The following is a 22,880-nucleotide window of genomic DNA, read 5'->3' as shown; positions in this document are numbered from 1 at the left end:
AGCAGCCAGAACAATTCCTATCCTTGCTTCATTCATTCCATTTCTGACCCGGTCAAATGACTGGAAACAAGCGGTGGATTTTCACTATTGCAACTTTAAAATATCGCTCCCTTAACTTTGCAGCATTTAAATAGTCATGGCTGAATATTGGCCGAGGTAAATGGAGACCTTCACGTCCCTCAAGATATATTGATCGTGATACTAAATGCCAAGTGAATTGGAAATTGATGCCTCTTGAAAAAAATGGAAATGTTTTATCGGATGTTGTTAAGTCAATTCGAGGGATGTCTGTCTTCGTAGCATAACGGTTACTGCTATTAGCTGCTGTCCTCAGGGGCCCAGGTTCGATTCCCAGTACTGCCAGAAATTTTAAGAATGGCAGGAGGGCTGGTATGTGGTTGAAATGGTATGTGCAGGTCGCCTCCATTGGGGTGTGTCTAGAAAGAGCTGCACCACCTCAGGATGAGGACACAAGTTTACTGTCCACCTCCATAGTGTAAGGGCTAGTGTTATTAACTGCCATCCTTGGAGGCCCAGGTTCGATTTCCGGTACAAATTTTAAACTGGCAGGAGGGCTGGTATGTGGTTTAAATTGTACGTGGAGCTCACTTCCATTGGGGGTGTGCCTGAAAAGAGCTGCATCACCTCAGAATTACATGAGTTTATTTTTTTCATTTGAGGGATTAGAGCTCTCTGTTCAGTTTTATCTCCACTTATTATTTCCAAATCTATAACAACAACAACAACAACAACAACAACAACAACAACAACAACAACAACAACAACAACAACAACAACAACAACAACAGCAGCAGCAACAACAACAACATCAACAACAACAACAACAACAACAATAATAATAATAATGCGATTTGCTTTACGTCCCACTAACTACTCTTTTTCGGTTTTTTGGAGATGCCGAGGTGCTGGAATCTTGTCCCGCAAGTGTTCTTTTACGTGCCAGTAAATCTACCGACACGAGGCTGACGTATTTGAGCACCTTCAAATACCACCGGACTGAGCCAGGATTGAACCTGCCAAGTTGGGGTCAGAAGGCCAGCGCCTTAACCGTCTGAGCCACTCAACCCGGCATTTCCAAATCTAAATATTTTTCATACATATTTCTTACAATTAAGCCCTAATCTGGTTCTGTTTAGGAAATGTTGGGAAACGTTCAGATATCTTAGAAGCATATCTATGGTTTCAATTTTTTAAAGTAATATGAATATGTGGAGGCAAACCATTTAGTTCAAGAAATTTAAGAACTATAGAGGAAATTGAAGTAGCTAGCTTTCATCTTCAGTATTAACCTGTTGATGCTACTGTATGGTTTTGAACTACCAGATATAAGCCTAATGACTTTAATATTAATTAAGAATGGCAACTTCAAGATAATGATGACATCTTTCACAGAAGTGAATGTTTTGCTATAAATGTCAATCATGATATCATCATGAGCTAAAATTCTAGCTGGAAATTCAGTGGCATTTGATCCGTCACCGTACACAGATGTGTAGTAACCATTACCAATTTCTTGCAAAAAATCAGTGAATTCTATTAAAAATAGTTTTACCTGCATATTTTTTATGTTAGCAGCATATTTTGAAGAAGGGTCAAAGAGGAAAATATTTAATGCAATTATAAGTAAATAATTATTTAGCGATAAGCATGTGGCAAAAACGGGCAAAGCCTCTATGAAATCTCTCTCAAGAACAATAATTCTCTTATTAGAAGGAATAGAATGTCATTACCTTTGATATATTATAAAAAATGATTCACACACATTAATGAATTACTATTTGCCATTGGGCTTTTATCCCATATTGAGCCGTGCTAATCGAATATCGTCAGCTGCTTTGGAATTTAATTTTAATCCAGACATAAACTTTTATTTAAATTTATAGAAATTTTGAATATAATGTGCACTTTTCAACTGCTGGGCAGCAAAACAGTGGCTATTCCTGTCAATGTTACTGATATAACATAAAGCCCTAAATTGAAGCACTTTGATATACATTCTAAATATTTTTCTAGTGCCCCCGGGACCATTGATGAAAAATGCATTCTTGACATTTGTGTTGTTTTGTTGTTCCTGGTTTGTCACGAGTACTATGTTGGCCAAATCAAAATTGAAAATGAGCACATTAGTATCACATGGAGGATCAACCCACTTTGCTAACTATAGGAATGGAACAAGTTAACAGCCTATGTTAAAATTATGACATGAAAAAAAGTTAAAATTTCTTCAAAATCACGCAATCTATCAAATATAACGAGAGAAGACATGTAGAAGGAAACTTTTATACTTATCCAAAATCACTTCAAGCTAGCAAATATAGGGAGAACTACAGAAGAGACAGTAAAATTGTGCTGAATAGCTTCTTCTCGGCCAAGTGGCTCGCTACAACACAGGCTGAAGAAGCTGAAGTACAGCTGACCAGGAAGAAGTCTGACAGCACATGTGTGTCTGATTTATATCTCTGCAATTATTATCTGTGGGGGATGTTGAAATGTAAAATGTATCCAAAACCCTTACACAAGAGAAGAACTGCAGGTGAATATCTGTCACATTATATTGAACGACTCACCGGGTGGGATTTGATTACTTCGAGCATTTCCTTTAAAGTAAAGCAAGTTTTTAGGCCCTTAGTTTCATAAGAAATAGCTTTCTATGGCAGTTATTTATGTTACATTTTATAGATATGACACATTTTATCAGCCAATACATGAGCAACAATGTGGCAACTTGCCATGGCTTGAGTGATCTAGAAGTTTCATCATGGCATCATTAAAATTTTGAAAATTTAAGTCCAGAAGATAATGCAATTCCATTTTGTTTTCACCCTACACAAGATTACATTAAAGGTCAAAAACAGTATGTGTGCCAGGCTGAATGGCTCAGACAGTTAAGGCACTGGCCTTCTGACCCCAACTTGGTAGGTCGATCCTGGCTCAGTCCGGTCGTATTTGAAGGTGCTCAAATATGTCAGCTGTGTGTCAGTAGATTTACTGGCATGTAAAAGAACTCCTGCTGAATAAAATTCCAGCACCTTGGCATCTCCGAAAACCATCAGAAGTAGTTAGTGGAATGTAAAAACATTATTATTATTATTATTATTATTATTATTATTATTATTATTATTATTATTATTATTATTATTATTATTATTATTATTATTATTATTATTTAAAGCAGTATGCACAATATATCATTGTTTTGAAAATTGGACACTGCAAAAATGTTGAAAAATATTGTCTTCCTTCCTTCGTCTTTTCTTTTACTTTCTTTTCTTCTTCTCTCTTCTCTTCGTAATGGGAGTGTATGAACTTTAGAGGGAGCAAATACATGAGAAAATCCAGTCCAACAAAACTTTGAAAACATTCAATACATACTAGTACAGTAATATGATTTTTTTTGGAAGCACTAAAGAAATTATATTTTGGAACCACTTTCCTGCAGGATGTGAAGGTACTGACCTGAAAATCCCAGCCTCTCTTTCCCAAATCAGAAGTAGCATTTTCTCCAATATCTAAGCATTTTGTCTTGCCAGTGTAATTGGCGTATACAGATATAGCCTTAAACAGCGACTGCAAGAGAGGCTTGTCCTCCTGTTTTGAGTCAGGCAAAAACTGACATGCAACCTAACAAACAGACAAAAACAATTTGACATCAACATACTTCCTAAGTTACATAATATATTGATAATTGATGAGAGTGGTGGTGATTATTGTTTTATGAGGAAGTACAACTAGGCAACCATCCTCTATATAACACTAATCAGAGGGAAAATATGGAAGGGATCCGACACTTCAAAAAATGAAGATATCGGCCAAAGGAAGACAAGGGCCATGAAGGGCGTGAAAATGAAAGACTCCCTAGCCCTCGCAAACCTAATAGCGTCGGGGTCGGAAAAGAACAAGAGTTGACCAAGAGAGGTCGGATAGGACAGGTGAAAGTGAGGAGCCTGGCACAAATAAGTGGAAGCAATGCCAGGACTCAGCTAAGGGCCCCGTGGTCGCCAACCCACGCTCCGAAGTTTAGAGCCCCTGGGGCTAATTGATGAGACTTTATAGGCATAGACCAATACACATGATGAAATTAGGAAGGATCATCATCATCATCATCATCATCATCATCATCAGGAAGTGCTCTCCCTCCTCAACTCAAATCGTCCTGCGAGAAAGGTACAGGAAATAGAAGAAATGTTGGATATAAATCATATTATACCTACATGTTTTTCAGTAGCAAATGCCATTCAACTTCCTCTAACTAGATGCTGCCTAGGAGAAAAAGCATTCCAAAACACACTTATTTATTAACCTTTCCTTGGTCAAATGATGAGCGCAGTGCTCACCTTCTGCTATTATTATCTATCATACAAAATTAAATGCAAGTAAACTTTTGAATCTCCATGTAGCTGGCAGTTAGGGCTTCAGGAGTTTGAGGAATGGCATTGGTGTAGGGTATTGTTGACATCCGTAGCAGCAAAACATTGTTTTCGTCCACAGTGCACTAAGAATGAGTGCTGTGCTCACTCTCAACCTGTAGTGTTACTGTATTCATACAATCAATTATTGTCCAGGATTTTATGTCTTAATATTCATTCTTGAGAAGTTGGTGGTAAACGATGGCTCAAGATGGGAAGATTAGACAGTGACTTATTGAAGAGATGGATGATGATGTTCCCAAGTATATATGCCAAGGGAATACTGATGAATTAGAGGATTTGGATGCAGAACAGCCTGTGAATAATGATCACAACAGTTCTACGGAAATTTCTAGTGACAAAGCAAACGCCGATACGCCCAACAATCCTGGCCCTCAGTATGCTGGTCGGGATAATGTTACGTTGTGGAATGTTCATCGCCTCCCCAAAGCAGGCAAAGATTAAAAAGGAACATAGTAATTCATCCCTCTGGAGTGAAAATACTAACACAAAATTATAAGACTACGTATGATTCGTGGTCTCTGGCTTTTTCCAGATAAAGTGCTTGAAGAAATAGTGCACATTGAAGAGTTTTCGTGATTCAAGTATTGAGAAGGAAGAGGCAGTGGCCCCAGCTCCAGCATTTGCCTGCTGTGAAAATGGGAAAGCACAGAAAACCATCTTCAGAGTTACCGATGGTGGGATTGATACACCATTTCCCGAATTCAAGCTCACAGATACGCGACCATAACCGTATGGCGAACTCTCTCGGTAGGCAAACATTTTGATAGGGAATCTTACCACATGGGCAACAGCCCTAAATAGAGATCAATACTGACTGACTGATATACGAAATAGGAAAGTGATGGAGATCAGTGACTTACCATGTAAGTATGCATGGATAGAGCACACACATAATATACACATTGTTTAAAAATTTTCGCTGCAGCTTTTGTCAATAGGAAAGAATAAGAATGGTAGTGGTCATTGTTGATAAGTAGACACTGATGGACAATGGCTTTATACGGCTGCCAAAATAACAAATATATAGTGCACTAACCACATTGTGGGCAAACATTACTGTTAGTCTTAACATCTCTAGAAGGGCCATAGCCCCTTCCTCCACTTGTAACAAATGCTGATGATTACTAAAATTGACAGGTTGGATTCTTGTTAACTGGAAAGTGCTGTTACTGACAGGGTTACGTTAGAGTTCAGTTGGATTGTGCAGTGACCTTAATACTTATTTTTGTCAGTGTCAAAATGACTGATAGAGGGGGGCTCCTTTTTCAGGTATAATTTTGTTACCATGTTTCCTTTTTTGGGGAGTTTATAAATTTTATTCAAAATTAGTTTTGACAGACTGAAGAACCTAACAATTATAAATTACTGAGTTGAAACAAGAAGGCTTCAGATATCAAAAAATAAAAAAGCTAATAATAATGGTTAGATTCCTCAGAGACACTCAATCTCCAACACAAAACACTAAAATACCAAATAGAAGTGAAAGAACGTAAAATAATGAGAAAAGTCCTTGGGGCAAGAGCCAAAGATGGTGTACATCATCCAAAGCCTAACACAGAAATATATAAGGAAATTTCCAAAATCACAGACACAATGTGAAGAATTCAATTCATTGGACACTTAGAAAGAATGGACCCGAACAGACTAAAGCAAAAAATACATACATTCATAAAGTACAAGGCTACTAGACCAAATTGGTACAAGCTTACAGAAAAAAACCTGAAGGCATTAGGATCACCAAACCTACTTGACCGGAATGAAATTGGGAAAATTACTCACACATGGGGTTTCGAGGAAGAAGAGAAGACTATACAACGTACATGGTCAGAGCAACGAAAGCAGATCCAGTTGATGCACATGAAGGAATATTGGGCCAACAGGAATGCTAGAAAGTGTTGATTTTGCGTGGTCCTAAGCGACCCATTCGCGAAGAAGAAGAAGAAGAAGGTTAGATGGCAGTTCGTTACAAAATTGCTGATAGTGACTGGTTAGATTTTGGTTTATTGGAAAGCACTGTTAGTGAAGAATTAGGTTATAGCTCAGGTAGGAGAAACCTGTGGCTTGCAGCTTGTGCAGGGAGTATTGCTACTTGTTGGCAGCCCAGGCAGTGCTTTATGCCACAGTATGCCTGTGTAGAGGAGTGGAGGTGTACAAGAGGTCAATGATGTAACGGCACCAATTACTCATGGTTAAATAAAAAAGTACGGTAGCTGTTGAGAATGGTTGCCAGTGTAATATTCTCCTACAAATCTACAAGAGAATTCAAGAAAACGCTACCTTGCCTCGAATTTCTACGCTCAGGATCGCTGTTTCCATTCACCATCGCCTGCTGCCTTTACACATCTGAACACTCAGTTATCTACCTCAGCTGTATGCCATGTGATTCTGATATCAATTTTACGTCGCCTTCTGAAACAAACTTGATTCTAGATATGTTTTTGTCTTTTTCCACCCAGTCTGTATGAAAGGACCATCCGCTCCAACTTGAGCTGGTGGAGGAACCTGCGCTCGTTGAGTGTTTTACATGCTCTTGTTTATCTCCAGACCAGCTGGACTTTACCAACACGATATTGGGTGAGCAAAGTGGCATTTTAAGCTGTTTATTTCGGGACAAAGTTCTCACAGCCCTTCAGGTTTTATTTTGGAGCATTACTACTACTACTACTAACACCACCACCACCACCACCACCACCACAGGGTACCAGTTCAGCTCCCAGATGATAGAAGGAAAGCCATAGCGATGGAGTTGTTTCCTTGTACTAATGACAGACTTGAAATGGAATCAGAGTTTAGTGTTGTAGAACCATTTACTGTGGTTGAGTTACAAGAGGTAGCACTCAATATGAAGACTGCTAAGGCACCAGGTGTAGATGGAATCCCACCAGAAGCCATCAAGTATGCAGTTGAGGTGGCACCTGGTTGGATCTTCGTGAATTCCCCGGTGAGCGCAAAGTAGCCAAGCTAGTGCTGTTATTGAAGGCAGGGAAACTATCATTAGATCCATCAACGTACAGGCCACTTTGCTCATTAAACACCTTGAGCAAACTTTCCGAAGGATTGATTAAAATGAGACTGGAGAAAGAATTTGAACAACAGGGAGGACTTTCTTCAAACCAGTTTGGATTTAGAAACGGCAGAACCACAACACAAGCTATTGAGAGGGTGATTCAAATACAGGCAGAAAGCAGTGAGAAATGGGCTGTTTTGATAATGCTAGATGTCAAAGATGCTTTTAAGACTGCTTCCTGGAACATTATTTTGAGAGAACTTCATAGGAAGAACATTTCTCGGTATCTAAACAAATAATTGCTAAGCACTTCAAAGGACGAAGAATATGGCTTGATGATTTAGAAGACCTTGAAATGAGTGCTGGTGTTCCACAGGGATCTGTCCTAGGACCCACCTTGTGGAACATTCTATATGATGGCATCTTATGCCTGCAGCTGACAAAAGGGACAACATCTATCGGTTATGCAGATGACCTTGCAATAGTGGTAATAGCAGAGAATGTAGAAGAACTGACCTTCCGAGTAAATGAATCACCGAGACGAGTTAACCTGTGGATGGTAAATAATAAATTGAGATTGGCTCCACACAAGACTGAGGCTGTAATTGTGAAAGGTTCCAGGAATTGGAAGAATGTCCGCTTCTTATTAAATGATACAGTCATTATCCAAGGGAAGTCTGTACGATACCTTGGGGTTCTTATTGACAGGAATTGCACATTTGGTGCACACGTGAAGGCAGTAACTCAAAAGGCAGAGAAGAAGGCATCGGCATTACCTAGACTTATGCCTAACATCGGGGGACCAAGAACAGTTAAGAGACAGATTATGTGCTCTGCAGTATATTCCATTTTACTTTATGCTGCACCTATCTGGCACAATGCACTCAGGAGGAAGATTCACCGAAGAGCTATGGAAAGAGTACAGAGGAAGATGCTGCTCGGAGTTATCTGTGCATATCGAACTGTTTCGACAGCAGCTTTACAAGTTGTAGCTGCCGGTATTCCCATTGACCTCCTCGTTGTAGAGAGAAAACTTTGGCATGAAAGGGGTGCGGCTATATCTGCTGAAGACAAAAAAGCCTTGAGGAACCAACACTTACTAGACTGGCAAGCCCGATGGGATGGCACAACTGATGTTGGCCAATGGACAAAAAAGCTAATACCCGACAATAGGAGACTGGCTTAAATGTAGACTTCGGCAGGTAGATTACTATCTGTCGCAGATCCTGACAAGACATTGAATATTCGGTGTATACGCCAAGAACATGGGAAAGACAGAGGGAGATGGTTGTCGGTACTGCTTTGAAAGGGATACAGTAGAAAACACTTTTTTCTACTGTGTTCGATGGGAAGAAGAACGAAGGAAAGCTTGCCAACAACTTGGCCGACGACTCACACCAGGGAATCTGGTTCAGATTATGTTGGAGAGCCCACTTGCCTGGAACACAGTAAAGGCAATGGCGACAAGCATTATGGATACTGTAACCGTAAAAGTTTATTTTGGTAGCTAGCTCGAACATAAGACTCGGCCCAGGTGGTGACCGGTCACTATCTGAATGGTTACAGAGGAGAGGGAAATCAGATAAGTATAAGGGGACACTGATTGTTTATAAAAAAAAAATATTCATGAAAATACAGTCAGATTCCCACATCACCTCAGTGTAGTAGTTATGAGTACTTCTAGTTGTCTCCATAGATACTCCTTGTGGAACGGAGACCCAACCATGGGAACATGATCCCTCAAAGGCAGCAATCAAACCATGGAAACACGATCCTTCGTGTTCAGCAACCGAACCATGGAACACGATCCGTTGTAAGCTGGTCGTCGTTGATTCTAGAATGTCTTGGTTCAAGGTAACCACTCACCGATTATGTTACGCGAGTGTCCACATTTGACAGTCCGAGTACCGGTAATGGAATGGTTTCGCGTAAATCACAGCACTCGTAATCGTGACGTAATACTTAATAATTGGTTATGCTCTGACTTAGAACAAAAATGTTAGTTTAGAAAAATAGCATGTACTTCTGTGAAAAGATTGTGGTTGTTTGCTCACACACAAAGGAAAAATCAAATTTGAATCCCTACACTTGCGTGGTGTCTTCCCACGAAACTAGAAATTAACACTGTTTCTTTACACTAATAAATACACAGTTTATTCTTAATCACATCAGAAAATATAGCGTCTGATGGAATTACTTGATTTGGAGATAATTCCTGAATATTCTAGAATGAAATTAAATGTCTGCAGCGACCGACCAAAAGCACTTGCGAGATGACGTGTCAATTAGCACATCACAGTTCAAAATGGAAATATCACTCGTAATTACTGTATTCTATACGAATGTCTAAAGCGATTTAAGACTGCATTTGTCTCATGGAATGTCTATTCGTAAAGTAAATAATAATAATAATAATAATAATAATAATAATAATAATAATAATAATAATAATAATAATAATAATAATAATATCTCCTGTCAGCAGAGTTCAATTCACTAAAACATGTCACTTATAACTACTGCATTTTTCACAATGTCTGAAGTGAACTACTAGAACACTTGCAATACGTAAAGTCCATTACAAAGTACCTGGATATTCTATCACTCAAGTCGAAACGTCAAAGTTCAATTAAATTCACTTTGAAACTGTTCTGATATATGTGACACACGTAAGTATTGGTTCTACTATGATTTACAAGTCCTGGAGCTGAACTCGAATCTTTACTAGTCCCTTTAATAAAGTTCTACTCACTGCAAATGTATAAGTTCCGTAACAACGTAAGTATTCTATGTCCAAAGTTCACGCTTCACTCGGACAGAGTCCTGTCTTGAAAATACGATGAAGCGAAGCAACGTCGTCGAGGTGTAGACTGTAGCTGTACTGTAGATGAACTGGCGGCTAACATCACCAACAGCCGACAGACCGGCCTCGACTGTGGCACAAGGCAGACTGATCTGACAAGCGAAATGCTTGCCTATTTATTCAGTATTCCCTGGGAACCGTAATTGCTAATATCTTTCGTACATTTTAACGGATCTCCATGAAATTTAGGGATTACGACTATAAAAAATCAGGCTACGCAGTGATGTTGTTCGTTTTTTAAATCATTAATCCGTCTGAAAGTAATTAATGATGGAAGAAAATGGAACATTCCATCTGACGTAACACCACCTTGGTCACGTTACTCGGTCGTGACGTTTCACTTCCCCGCTGCTCGCAGTTGACGTGGTCGCAGGGGAGCGTGTTCGGCGGGTAGCATAACTCCGCATACATCGGGACTTTGATTGTGAACCGTGTTACGGGTATATATCCCCTTCTCTCCATGAAAAGGAAAATCCGATCAGGGTTTTCTTTTCTTCTCTAGTGTTCCCGATGAAAATATTTTTTCAAATTGGCGGAGTTGTAAATTCCTTCCAGGTTTCCATTTGGTTTACTCACTTCATAAGCCCCATTATCAAAGACTGCAGTAATTCTGTAAGGTCCTACGTAGAGGGGACAAAATTTAGCGTACACATGTTCTGGTCGTGAGACAGCGGGTTTCCTAATTAAGACCATGTCATTTTCTCGAAATGGTGGTCGAAACGCTCTGTTTCTCATCCTCCTCTCTCGGATTTGGGCTGCATGTCGAAGTTGTTCCTTCGTAGCTTCCACGCGAGCCTGGTGAGTGATTACCATGTCCTGAAGAGGCGGTAATAGTTGATCCCATGGTCTATCAGGTGTGATATCCTTATGGACCTTCACGGGAATATCACGAATAGATTCATGAACTGTTGAGTTTATCACCTGCTACATTATGGGTAGAACCTCGACCCACTTCCAGTGTTGAGTCCCGCAGTAGAGTCTGCAAAATCTGGCGATTTCCCTCATGATCCTTTCGGCTGGGTTAGCCTCAGGATGACGTATCGAGTTCATGATATGTTTGATGTCCATGTCCTCTAATTCCACTTGAAACTCGACAGAGGTGAATTGAGTACCATGATCTGTAAGTAAATATTCCGGTTTGCCTATTTCCGGAATAATATTCCGTTTGATTCTGCGGAGAATATTCTTAGCATTCGCTTTTTGTATTGGAAGTAGCATGATTTACTTGGAGAATACATCTACCACTACGACAATGTGTCGGTTGCCACGGGTTGCCTTGGGCAAAGGGCCGTACAGGTCCAAAGCCAGTATTTCTTTAGGTCTATCTGGTGTCAATGGCGTAGGCAATTCCCTCATCAACCTATTATTATGTTTGATTCGTTGGCAAACGTCACAGGTGCGAATAATGTCTCTAACATCTCGCCTCATGTATTCCCATACAAATTTTTCTCCAATGAGGGCAACCACCTTATCAGTGCCGGCATGTCCAGATAGAGAATGACAATGCCGCACGACGTCTGGTCTAAGTCTAGGAGGAGCGTAAATCCTACGCTTACTCTTCGCTGGATCCAAGTACTTATAAATCAGTCCATCTTGATAGCAAAAAGATCGCGCGAGGCGGGAGATACGGTCATAATCGTCATCATCAATGGGAATCGAACCCTTGAAGAATCTAAGGAGTTCTCGGATTTTGACATCTCGCGCTTGAGCTTGCGGTAAATATTGGAGTCTTCGAAGAAGTTCCTCATCTTCCCTGTCTAAGATTTCAATTGGATGAGTAGTAATAGTGCTGACTGGGTTGCGACTTAGGGCGTCGGCAAGGATATTTTTCTTCTCAGGTCGATGAACTACAGTGATATTAAATTGTTGGATGAAGAGTGCCCAACGGGTTACTTGATCATTGGTAATGTCAGAAGACATGATGAAAGTAAGTGTTTTATGATCGGTGTAAATGATCACAGGGTAGCCGAATATTATTTTCCTCCAATACAGCAGGGACTGAACTACAGCAAGTGCTTCAAGTTCCGTTACTGTGTAGGCTCTTTCGTGTGGTCTAAACTTTTGACTCATAAATGACAAAAATATTCTGACATCAGGCTTTTCTGGGTTTATCTGATGGAGGACGGCACCTATTCCCACGGAGCTAGCGTCGCATTCAATGCAGAATGGCCATTCAAAATTTGTATAGGCAAGTTGTACACTATCCCGGAGCATTAACTTGGTTTTATGAAATGCTTCGTCACATGCTTCCGACCATTTCCATCGGTTATTTTCCGGTAACAGTGATTGCAATGGTGCTACAGTTTTTGTGTAGTTGGAGCAATGTTGTGAAAAGAATTGGCACAATCCTAGGAATTGTCGCAAGTGCTTGACTCTGGTCGGTTTAAGAAAATCTATAATGCTATTGATCATGGCTGGATTAGGCTTAATCCCATCTCCACTGAGGAGATGACCCAAGAATAACACCTGTCTTAAAGAATTGACTCTTACTCATGTTGCTTTTGAAGCTCTTTGCTCGAAGTTCACTTAAGACAGTACTCACATCCTCAATATGCTTCTCAAGTGACTCTGACGCTATGAGAATATCATGAACATAAATTGTAGCAATATCTTTGACTTTGTCAGATAGTTGACTTTCCAACGCTCTTATAAGCACGGCTCCCGAGTTCTTAATTCCAAACGGAAATCGGTTGAAGGCATACGTGATGTTTTCGAAAATAAATCCAGTGAATTTTCGACGATTTTCTACCAACAAAATATGAATGTATGATGAGGTCATATCCATTGCAGAGAATATCTTCATTCCTCTGAACTTCCTAAGGACGTCTCGGAGTAACGGTGGACGGTCGTATTCTAATACTAGGCTCTCGTTTAATGCACGCGCGTCGAGACACAGGCGGAAACTGCCATTTGGTTTCTTTCGATCGCCAAAGGGTTTAAATAAGGAGTGATACACTTAGAGATAATGCCATCATTCTCCATCTTCCGGATCAAAGTCCTAGCTTCTTCTCGATATTTTTCGGGAACAGGATACGGTCGCTTCTTATATGGTGAAGTATCCCTGACATTCAGACAGTATTGAAAATTCTCGATTACACCAGGCTTATCATTGAAGACGTCTGCGTACTCCTCGAACAATTTTTGGGTCACCTCTGCCACCTGAGAAATGAACTCTGGGCTTTCAGTTACACTGTTGAAAAATACGAAGTCATTACTACCCAAGTCGAAATCATCCTATTCACTATTTAACAGCTGTAACTCTACAGAGTTAGCATTTGAAAATTTTAATGTATTGGCAGAATAGTCAATAATATCACTATACTTAATTAGAAAATCAGACCCTATAATAATATTAAACTTCATTGGTGTAATTACCAGGAATACGTGTTCAAAGTAGACACCTTCGATTTCAATTGTCAAGAATGCCTGTGTCTTACATTTGATGAATTTGTCAGGTACAATCCCTTTAACTTTAAGTTGGGCGACTGGCATTAAGGGTATCTCCTCTCTCCTTGTTAACTCATCAATTAATCTGCTGGAAACTAGTGAGGCCTGAGCTCCGGAGTCGACCAAAGCAGATGTAATGAGATGGCTTAGCTTAATGCTAATAACTGGGAGACTACGTTGTATCCTGGGGTTGGCAATAGTAGGATCTTCGTGCAATAATTCACTATCATCTAGGTGAAAATAGTTAATGTTTGTGGTGCAAGAAATTACTTCTTCATACTGGTTTTCAGGCAATCTTATTGCTGGGAAAATGAAGTTTTTTAATCGCGCCTTTCGATTCAGGATTTGGCTCGGACGTCTCATTCCGTCTACCAACATTCTCTTGATATTCCAATGAAGCGGCGCCTGGTAATCCTTCGTCCTGATTCCTACGTTGGATGTATTCACGTGTGTCCCTCCATCTTTTCTCGAGTTCGGCCCTATGTGTAACTCTGCCTTGGAGAGCTGATTCAGTTGACTTCTTCCAATTTTGATTACGCCCGTAAGGTATTTTATCCCCGTATGAGCGTCTTCGAAATCCACGGAAACGAGAGGGTGTATTTCTCCTCTGTTCCGTTTCCACGTGCGGTTCGGGATTCGATCTCTGTTTTGACCTTATTTCCACGTGATTATTCGTGACTTCTTTTTGTTTGTTAGTCTTAATGGGATTCTGTGTGTGAGCGGTGTCCAACCTCCTAAGAACATCGTCAAGCTGCTCTAAATCTTGGACATTAGCTGCTACAAGAGTCACTTGAACATGTGTAGGAAATTGAAGTATCACTACCTGAATTAATTCATGTTCGGGTAGAGGTGGATCAAAAAATTGCATCTTTTTTAATTGTGACGGTAAAAAGTCGGAATAGCGTGAGGAATTAATTGCTGTGTTGTACTTTCTCGAATATAGTTGCAATTTAATTAAATGTTGAATTTCTGAATTCCAAAATCTTTTCAATAGTGCTTCTTTAAAGTCATCGTAAGTTTTAATATTAAAATTGAATGCGGAGTACCATGTTAGCGCTCTTCCTTCTAGCAAGCGGGAAGCTATTCTTAATTTACAATCAGATCTTACTTGACTCTCTAAAAATATTCATCAAGATTGAGGAGAAATTCCTTTGCGGTATATTCTTCCCTTCCCGAGAACTTCGCAGGTTTGTCATCAGACATTCGGATAATTTGGGAAATGTGAGAAGTGCTTCCGCTAGTGTCGAGAATGCTTGGTGATGTCCCGTCCTTTTCAACTTGAGAAACTCTATCACTGAGTGTTTCAATTTTACCTTGCAGATCTAATTTAATGACTTTGACCTGACTACTAATGGAAGTTTCTACGTTTTAAACTTCTTTTTCGAGGTCCTTTTTGACTTCGGCAACGTCGTGACTTATGCAGGTGATCTGTGTGTGTGCGTTATTTAGTTGGGTTAGAGGCCATGTGGCCGCGAATGCTTCTCTAGCCGACATGTTGTCTTGTTCGAGTCTGTCTCTTTTTCTTGCCGGAAACCAAATGCATTCTGGACACTCAATAGAGACGCGGACAAGAGCGCGCTCTGTATAAATTTTCTAAGAGGACGGAACAAATATTGAACATATTTTGATACAGTTTCCAGTGTTCATCAGTTCTATAGATGTTGAAAAAAGTTAACATTCACGCATGCGAAACCGGGGGCAAAGCTACTTCATAATATAAATGAAACGCCAAATTTGAACTCTGAAAGATCAATGGATTTTTTTCTAGTGGTTTAACGTCGCACTTATTAAAGGTACAGCCCCACTATTTGCCTGATGTGAAAATGGAAAACCATGGAAAACAGACTTCAGGTCTGCCGACGGTGGGATTCGAAACCACCATCTCCCGGACGCAAGCTCACAGCTACGCGACCATAACCACAGGGCCAACTCGCTCGGTGAACGGATCAGAAACTCCACCCCACAAATCTATCGATAGCATGCTGTATAAACAAGTGAAGCATTTAATAAACACATGAAACAGACGTAGAGAATGGCGGTTTATTTTCATGTTGACATAACTGTAATAACTAAAACACATTCCTTCGTTAAACAGATAAGAGAAATGTGCTCTAAGGGAGAAATAACTATTACATAACGAGCAGTAAGATCACAGGTCAAGTTCTGTAGCGATATGGTATTTACAGTGCACTGTATCTTCTGGTATGGGCTAGAGCATGTTCGTTACTTTTATTAGCCTGTTTTAATCTCATCCGTGGCTTTGACAGTTTGAAGGTGACTGAAGTATGGGCGATACTACAAGGGTTGTAAATAAAGTAATGACAACGTGATCCAGATACTCGCAGGAGATCGGGCATTCGCAAACAGGATATGGGAGCGGTCAGATGGCGCTGTTGTCGATGTGTAGTGTGCATTTGACGGGCGTCCAATTGGAAGTGTTATTGCAGTGTGGCATTGAAGTGAGGAGTGTCGATTTTACCGCTCTAAAGCATGTTTTCAAAAGGTGATCAGCGTTCGAGGATTAAAATCCAGGTTTCCCGTGACAAAAATGCATCAGAATGTTATCGAGATTTACGTGAAGCCTGTGGCGATAATAAATTACCGTATAGGACGATTGCGCGATGGGTCAAGGCGTTTCGTGCGGGTCGGAGTGAGACTGAGGATTTACGCAGCACAGGTCGGCCGTCCAGTCCTCAAGATCAGATTGACATCGTGAGTGATCTCGTATCCGTAGTCCGGCTCCGTGGCCAAATGGTTAGCGTGCTGGCCGTTGGCCACATGGGTCCCGTGTTCGATTCCCGGCAGGATCTGGAATTTTAACCATCATTGGTTAATTTCTCTGGCACGGGGGCTGGGTGTATGTGTTGTCTTCATCCTCATCACTATGCGCAGGTCGCCTACGGGTGTCAAATCGAAAGACCTGCACCTGGGGAGCTGAATATGTCTTCCGACATTCCCGGCACTAAAAGCAATACGCCATTTTTATTTCGTTTCCGTAGATCATCAATGGACTGTCCGGGATTTATCTGTAGAGGTTGGTCTCTGTCATCAAATGGTGTGGCATATACTGGCGAAATGCATTCATTCATAAATTCATCCATGCATTAATTCATCGACTCATTCAATTAGGAATGCTCTCTCCTCAGTTGGTGGTTATCCGTGACTGGGAAAGGAGTGGTTTATTCATGCATGCATACAATTCATTCATTCATTCATTCATTCATTCATTCATTCATTCATTCATTCATTCATTCATTCATTCATTCATTCAATCCATGCATAGTGTCTGTTGAATGTGGAGAAGAACTCTGTACAGACTTATGACAAATAAATACTGGCGAAATGTCTTAAACATGAGGAAAATTGCGTCCCGCTGGGTGCCACATCATCTCACCAACGTACAGAAATGGCACCGGTATGCACTGGCTGGCATCCACCTGGACAGATACCGCAACAAAGGAGACGCATTTCTGCAGCGTATTGTCGGCATTGACGAGACGTGGGCACGATCCTACGATCCTGAATTAAAGCGTCAATCGAATGAATGGTATCACCCAGGTTTGCTACGTCTACAGACATTGAGACAGGAACCCAGCCGGGTAAAGCTTATGCTGATTGTGGCATACCACTATGAGGGCATTATTCTTACGCTTGCTGTGCCTGAGAGACAAACCGCGAAGTATTGCCGATTTCTGGAGCGACATCTACTTCCGGATATGTGATGGAAACTTCCACGATGATACTCTTGTCAGTGTAAGTATTTATGCTTACTACTGTCCCATGAACTTTCAAAAACACTATTTCAAGTGGGTCGTTGAAACCCGATTCGAAACTAATGATTTCCCTAATGAGTATGTGAGGACCAATTTGGTGACTAATTATTTTTTTGGTCTGTACTTGTTCCGTCGCTGCTTCTTTCTTGTCCCTGTTGCAGATATATGCGCGCCTTTGGAGCTGCCGTTCCAAGAAGCTAAGCTGGACTCGTGCATCTGAAAACCTGTGTCATTGGAGCTCAACAGTTGGTGCTGAAATCTTGCAAGTCATGAGTCTGTTTACCACCTGGTGTGCTGACTGGCCATTGGTAATCCGTCTTCCTGCACATTCAACAGTCCATGTGTGCCCTGTGTTGCTTCTTCGATGTCATCTATTACCAAGTAACACTGATCCTCAAGTTTATTCTCTTGGCATGAAATGATATGAACACGTCGTGATTGAATGGGGGTAACGTCTAAATATTCATGAACATTCCTTGTGGACTATGTCAAACTCTTTGAACTCTGGTACTCTGTGACTGAGTGGAAATTTTTCAAGTGCATATGACTGAACGCTACCTGCCTCATCTCGGTCCCCTGTGTTCCTCTTTCAGGCGGGGGTGACTGAAGCGTTATTTAAACAAATACGCTAGTGCTTCCAAGTTCCCCGCTAGGAGCGACAGGACTAGACCGATACTCACCCTGGAGGGCGCTGTCTAAACACACACTGTAGTATCAATGTAGTCTCATAGATGGTTTAAGAATACGTGTAGCCGTCCGCAATGCAATAATACTCTTAGAGATAATAACACACAGTATAACCATGTGACGAAAGGTTCACTTCTCCACGTATAGACAGAGTAGACGACCAGTAGGTCGTGAATTATTTCATTCTGTTATGGACCTTGTATTCACGGCCTAGTGATTGTACGGAGCTGTGATATTACCACGATTATATGAGACTGGAATTCTACTATATTTGAAGTATTGGATGAATAAAACTTTGCATCTGGTGGATTCGGTTAAATTGTGCCAAAGCACTTTGAACTTTTTGCCTACTGGTCGTCTACTCTGTCTATACGTGGAGAAGTGAACCTTTCGTCACATGGTTATACTGTGTGTTATTATCTCTAAGAGTATTATTGCATTGCGGACGGCTACACGTATTCTACACGTATACTTTGGACAATCAACTGTCTACGCGACATATATTTAAATTGTGTCTCTCATCGGCACTTGTAATTTTGGTGAATTATTTCATTCTGTTATGGACCTTGTATTCACGGCCTAGTGATTGTACGGAGCTGTGATATTACCACGATTATATGAGACTGGAATTCTACTATATTTGAAGTATTGGATGAATAAAACTTTGCATCTGGTGGATTCGGTTAAATTGTGCCAAAGCACTTTGAACTATTTACCTACTGGTCGTCTACTCTGTCTATACGTGGAGAAGTGAACCTTTCGTCACATGGTTATACTGTGTGTTATTATCTCTAAGAGTATTATTGCATTGCGGACGGCTACACGTATTCTTAAACCATCTATGAGACTACATTGATACTACAGTGTGTGTTTAGACAGCGCCCTCCAGGGTGAGTATCGGTCTAGTCCTGTCGCTCCTAGCGGGGAACTTGGAAGTGGACTGGTAGTAAGGCGTCATGTTTCCAATGTGTTCTGTTTGTAACGAAGTAGGCCATTATTGCCTAGGTAATTTCAGAATCCTCCTCCGCCTTGATTGAAGGTTGATTTCCCCTAGGGTTTATTTGTTTTCTGTATTTTTACGAGTGATTATGGCCTTTTTTGATGCGTGTGCCGTTCATATTTTGAATATTTTGAAAATTTTGCTGTCGTGCTGTGTGTTTGGTACACATTACTGCGTGTGATTTTGTCGTGATTCTCATCTAAATTTTTCGTACATCTTTCTGTGTATTTAGGCATTTCCTTTGCCCGTGTTAGAACTAACACTACGCTTACACTAGTTTCTAAATTTTTTAAGTTTATTATTATTATTATTATTATTATTATTATTATTATTTTATTTTCGTTATTTTAAATTTTTCTCTCTCTGGGAATAGTTATTTGAGTTTATTTAGTTTATTTTCATCCCTATTGCGGGCTTTTAATGAGATCATAGTTCTAACTATTTTGTAAACATGCATTTATATTAACGTTTGTCAACAATGTCATTGTAACGTGTTCATTTAATCGAGGGCTTGGATACCCCTAGTGCGAAAGATATGGAGCCTGGTCCTTATCTTATCGCTCCTGATTATTGTTGTGTTATCTCTTCGTGCCTGACGGTTACGTAACCTTTTATAATTGTTGGGGATATTGAAAATTGTCGCCGGCGCGATAAGTGCATCTTGTGGATTGCTCCGTGTATATTATTATGACTTGTTTCCTTCTGAATCTGTGTGTTTATTTTTTGGGTCTCGGTGATGTTATGTGAACTGGTTCTATGCTGTAAATTATGTTTTGGTGATTAATTTATTCATTGTATTTGTATTTTCAGGGCGTGTGTGCTGTGGCGACTTCATGGTCGGTATTTGCTGTGTTCTGTGTTAATGGTGATATGTCGGGTTTCTTCATTAATATGTGGTTTGGTGGGATTTCAATTTCCACTGGGGTGCTGTCAAAAGCCCTCAATTTACAATCCAACACTTCCTTTTTGTGTTAAATGTTAAATTCATTTAATATTAATATACTTCAAACATGTGTTTATCATAGGTAATTGTTAAGCTAAGCTGATGCTTCAGTATATATATTTTTGGAGATAGAAAGGTACTATTTATTAGGGATACTATTTTATTTACATCCAAGTCATTTAATGAATATTCATTTTATCCCTTAATGTTGTGATGTTTTTTGCAACTTCCATTATTCCTCAGAGTTATTTAATTTAATTAAAATTTGGTGTATAGTTGTAACCATTGTTTATTAATTATATTTTAATTTTATTTTTTGAAAATTCTGGTGTCATTCTGAGGTGAATTGCCTCGTGATTCCTAGGATCCCCTCCTCTATCCTTTCTTATGGGTAGGTTCCAGCACTCTTCCGTGCTACCTTTTATTTTGATGTGTTTTTTGTGTTTTGGGGTTTATTTGCTTCTTGTTTATTTTTGTCTCGTGTGCACACACCCCTATGACGCACGTCATTCATTATCATTGTTAGGGGTGTTGCACTACGTAACAAAAGTTATAGAGAATCCTATTTCCGACCATTTATGTGTTATACAGGTTTACCGTACATATCAATGTCGAGCACTGCCAACAGGAAAATATTGTTTAATCGTGTTAACTAGCAATGGCTTTATCATTATTTGTCTTAAGGCGTAACATTGCGTGGTCATCGGTCCATATCTACAAGGAAGATTGTGAAGATTATTAAAAAAATGTGAAATATCGCAAAGAAACGATCACTTGAAGAATAATACAAAAGGGTGTCATAAAACAAGGAAGGACTCCCCTTACATTAGATGCCCTAATATCAAGGAGTCGGAAGAAAACTACATGTAAAGAACTGCAATATCGGAAACTCATAAAACTGATCAACAACAACATTACATTGAACATTGTTGTATTGTGTTTTGTCTCTTCTGCTCCTACTCATCTCCGATAGATGGGATTGCTGCTGCGTCCCGAGTAAAACAGCATGCCTGAATATTGGTAGAAAATAGGTCGGGAGTTAGATAACTTTGCCCATGCGATATGATTGCCCCATCAACGATGATTACTTCAGCTGGCTACAGCAAGGAAAATGTAAATATGACTAATGAAATGAGAAAAAGTCGTAAAAGAACATAATGAGGGAGTGGGAAGGGCTCCCTTTATTTTGGGCGACCTAATTATCGAAATGAGAAAAGTCGTGAAGGAACGCATTGAAAGGAGAAACAAGGACTCCCTATACTTTGGATGCTCTAATTATCGAAATGAGAGAAAGTCGTGAAGGAACGTAATGAAAGGAGAAAGAAGGACTCCCCTTTTTTTGCTATTTCCTTTACGTCGCACCGACACAGCTATGTCTTATGGCGACGAGGGGAGAGGAAAGGCCTAGGAAGTGGAAAGAAGTGGCCGTGACCTTAATTAAGGTACAGCCCCGCCATTTGCCTGGTGTGGATAAGGGAAACCACGTAAAACCACAGCTATGTCTTATGGCGACGAGAGGAGAGGAAAGGCCTAGGAAGTGGAAAGAAGTGGCCGTGACCTTAATTAAGGTACAGCCCCGGCATTTGCCTGGTGTGGATAAGGGAAACCACGAAAAACCATCTTCAGGGCTGCCGACAGTGGGGATCGAACCCACTATATCCCCATTACTGAGGACTCCCTTTATTTTGGATGCTCTAATTATCGAAATGAGAAAAGTCGTGAAGGAACGTAATGAAAGGAGAAAGAAGGGCTCCCTTTATTTTGGATGCACTAATATTCGAAATGAGAAAAGTCTTGAAGGAACGTAATGAAAGGTGAAAGAAGCACTCCCTTTTTGAATGCCCTAATTATCGAAATGAGGAAAGTCGTGAAGGAACTATTGAAAGGTGAAAGAAGGATTCCATTTATTGGATGTCCTAATCATCGAAATGAGAAAAGTCGTGAAGGAAAGTATTGAAAGAAGGACTCCCTTTTTTGGATGCCCTAATTACCGAAATGAGAAAAGTCGTGAAGTAACGTAATGAAAGGAGAAGGAAGGACTCCCTTTATTTTGGATGCCCTAATTATCGATATGAGGAAAGTCGTGAAGGAAAGTAATGAAAGGGGGAAGGAAGACTCCGTTCATTTTGTATGGCCTGATTATGGAGATGAGAAAAGTCGTGAAGGAACATCATGAAAGGAGAAAGGACTCCCTTTTTGGATGCCCTGAGTATCGAAATGAGAAAAGTCGTGAAGGAACGCATTGAAAGGAGAAAGAAGGGCTCCCTTGATTTTGGATGCACTAATTATCGAAATGAGAAAGGTCATGAAGGAACGTATTGAAAGGAGAAAGAAGGACTCCCTTTTTTGGACGCCCTAATTATCGAAATGAGAAAAGTCGTGAAGGAACGTATTGAAAGGAGAAAGAAGGACTCCCTTTTTTGGACGCCCTAATTATCGAAATGAGAAAAGTCGTGAAGGAACGTATTATAACCATTCAATGGCATGTGGATCGGTTGTTGAGCCATTGAAGGTTATGCTAAGGAAAAGGTCAACGGAAATTACTCAGAAAATACGTCTAGCAGCTACAGGTACATTTGTCATACGTCTAATTGTGTCTAATAATCGGAATAACTCGCTTATTCAAATAAGAAAATGGATGGATACAAAATGAGGACGGAAATTCATAAGCTCCGAACCCCGTGGTCATCGGATGCTTATAGTAATGAA

The 22,880-nt window shown here is 40.2% G+C and overlaps 1 protein-coding gene across 1 annotated transcript in view; it reads right to left on the bottom strand.

The window, feature by feature from the left end:
* Window positions 1–22,880, bottom strand: part of LOC136866111 (uncharacterized) — a 207,026-nt gene that overhangs the window by 22,636 nt on the left and 161,510 nt on the right. The window contains exon 4 of the transcript XR_011017909.1: window positions 3,478–3,642. The gene's annotated coding sequence lies outside the window, so the exon portion shown is untranslated. The remainder of the gene's footprint in view (window positions 1–3,477; window positions 3,643–22,880) is intronic.

The sequence above is a fragment of the Anabrus simplex genome, chromosome 3 (genome assembly GCF_040414725.1).
Source record: "Anabrus simplex isolate iqAnaSimp1 chromosome 3, ASM4041472v1, whole genome shotgun sequence".
Classification (NCBI taxonomy): Eukaryota; Metazoa; Arthropoda; class Insecta; order Orthoptera; family Tettigoniidae; genus Anabrus; species Anabrus simplex.
The sequence above is the reverse complement of the archived record's forward strand: the minus strand, read 5'-3'. Positions and strand labels throughout refer to the sequence as shown.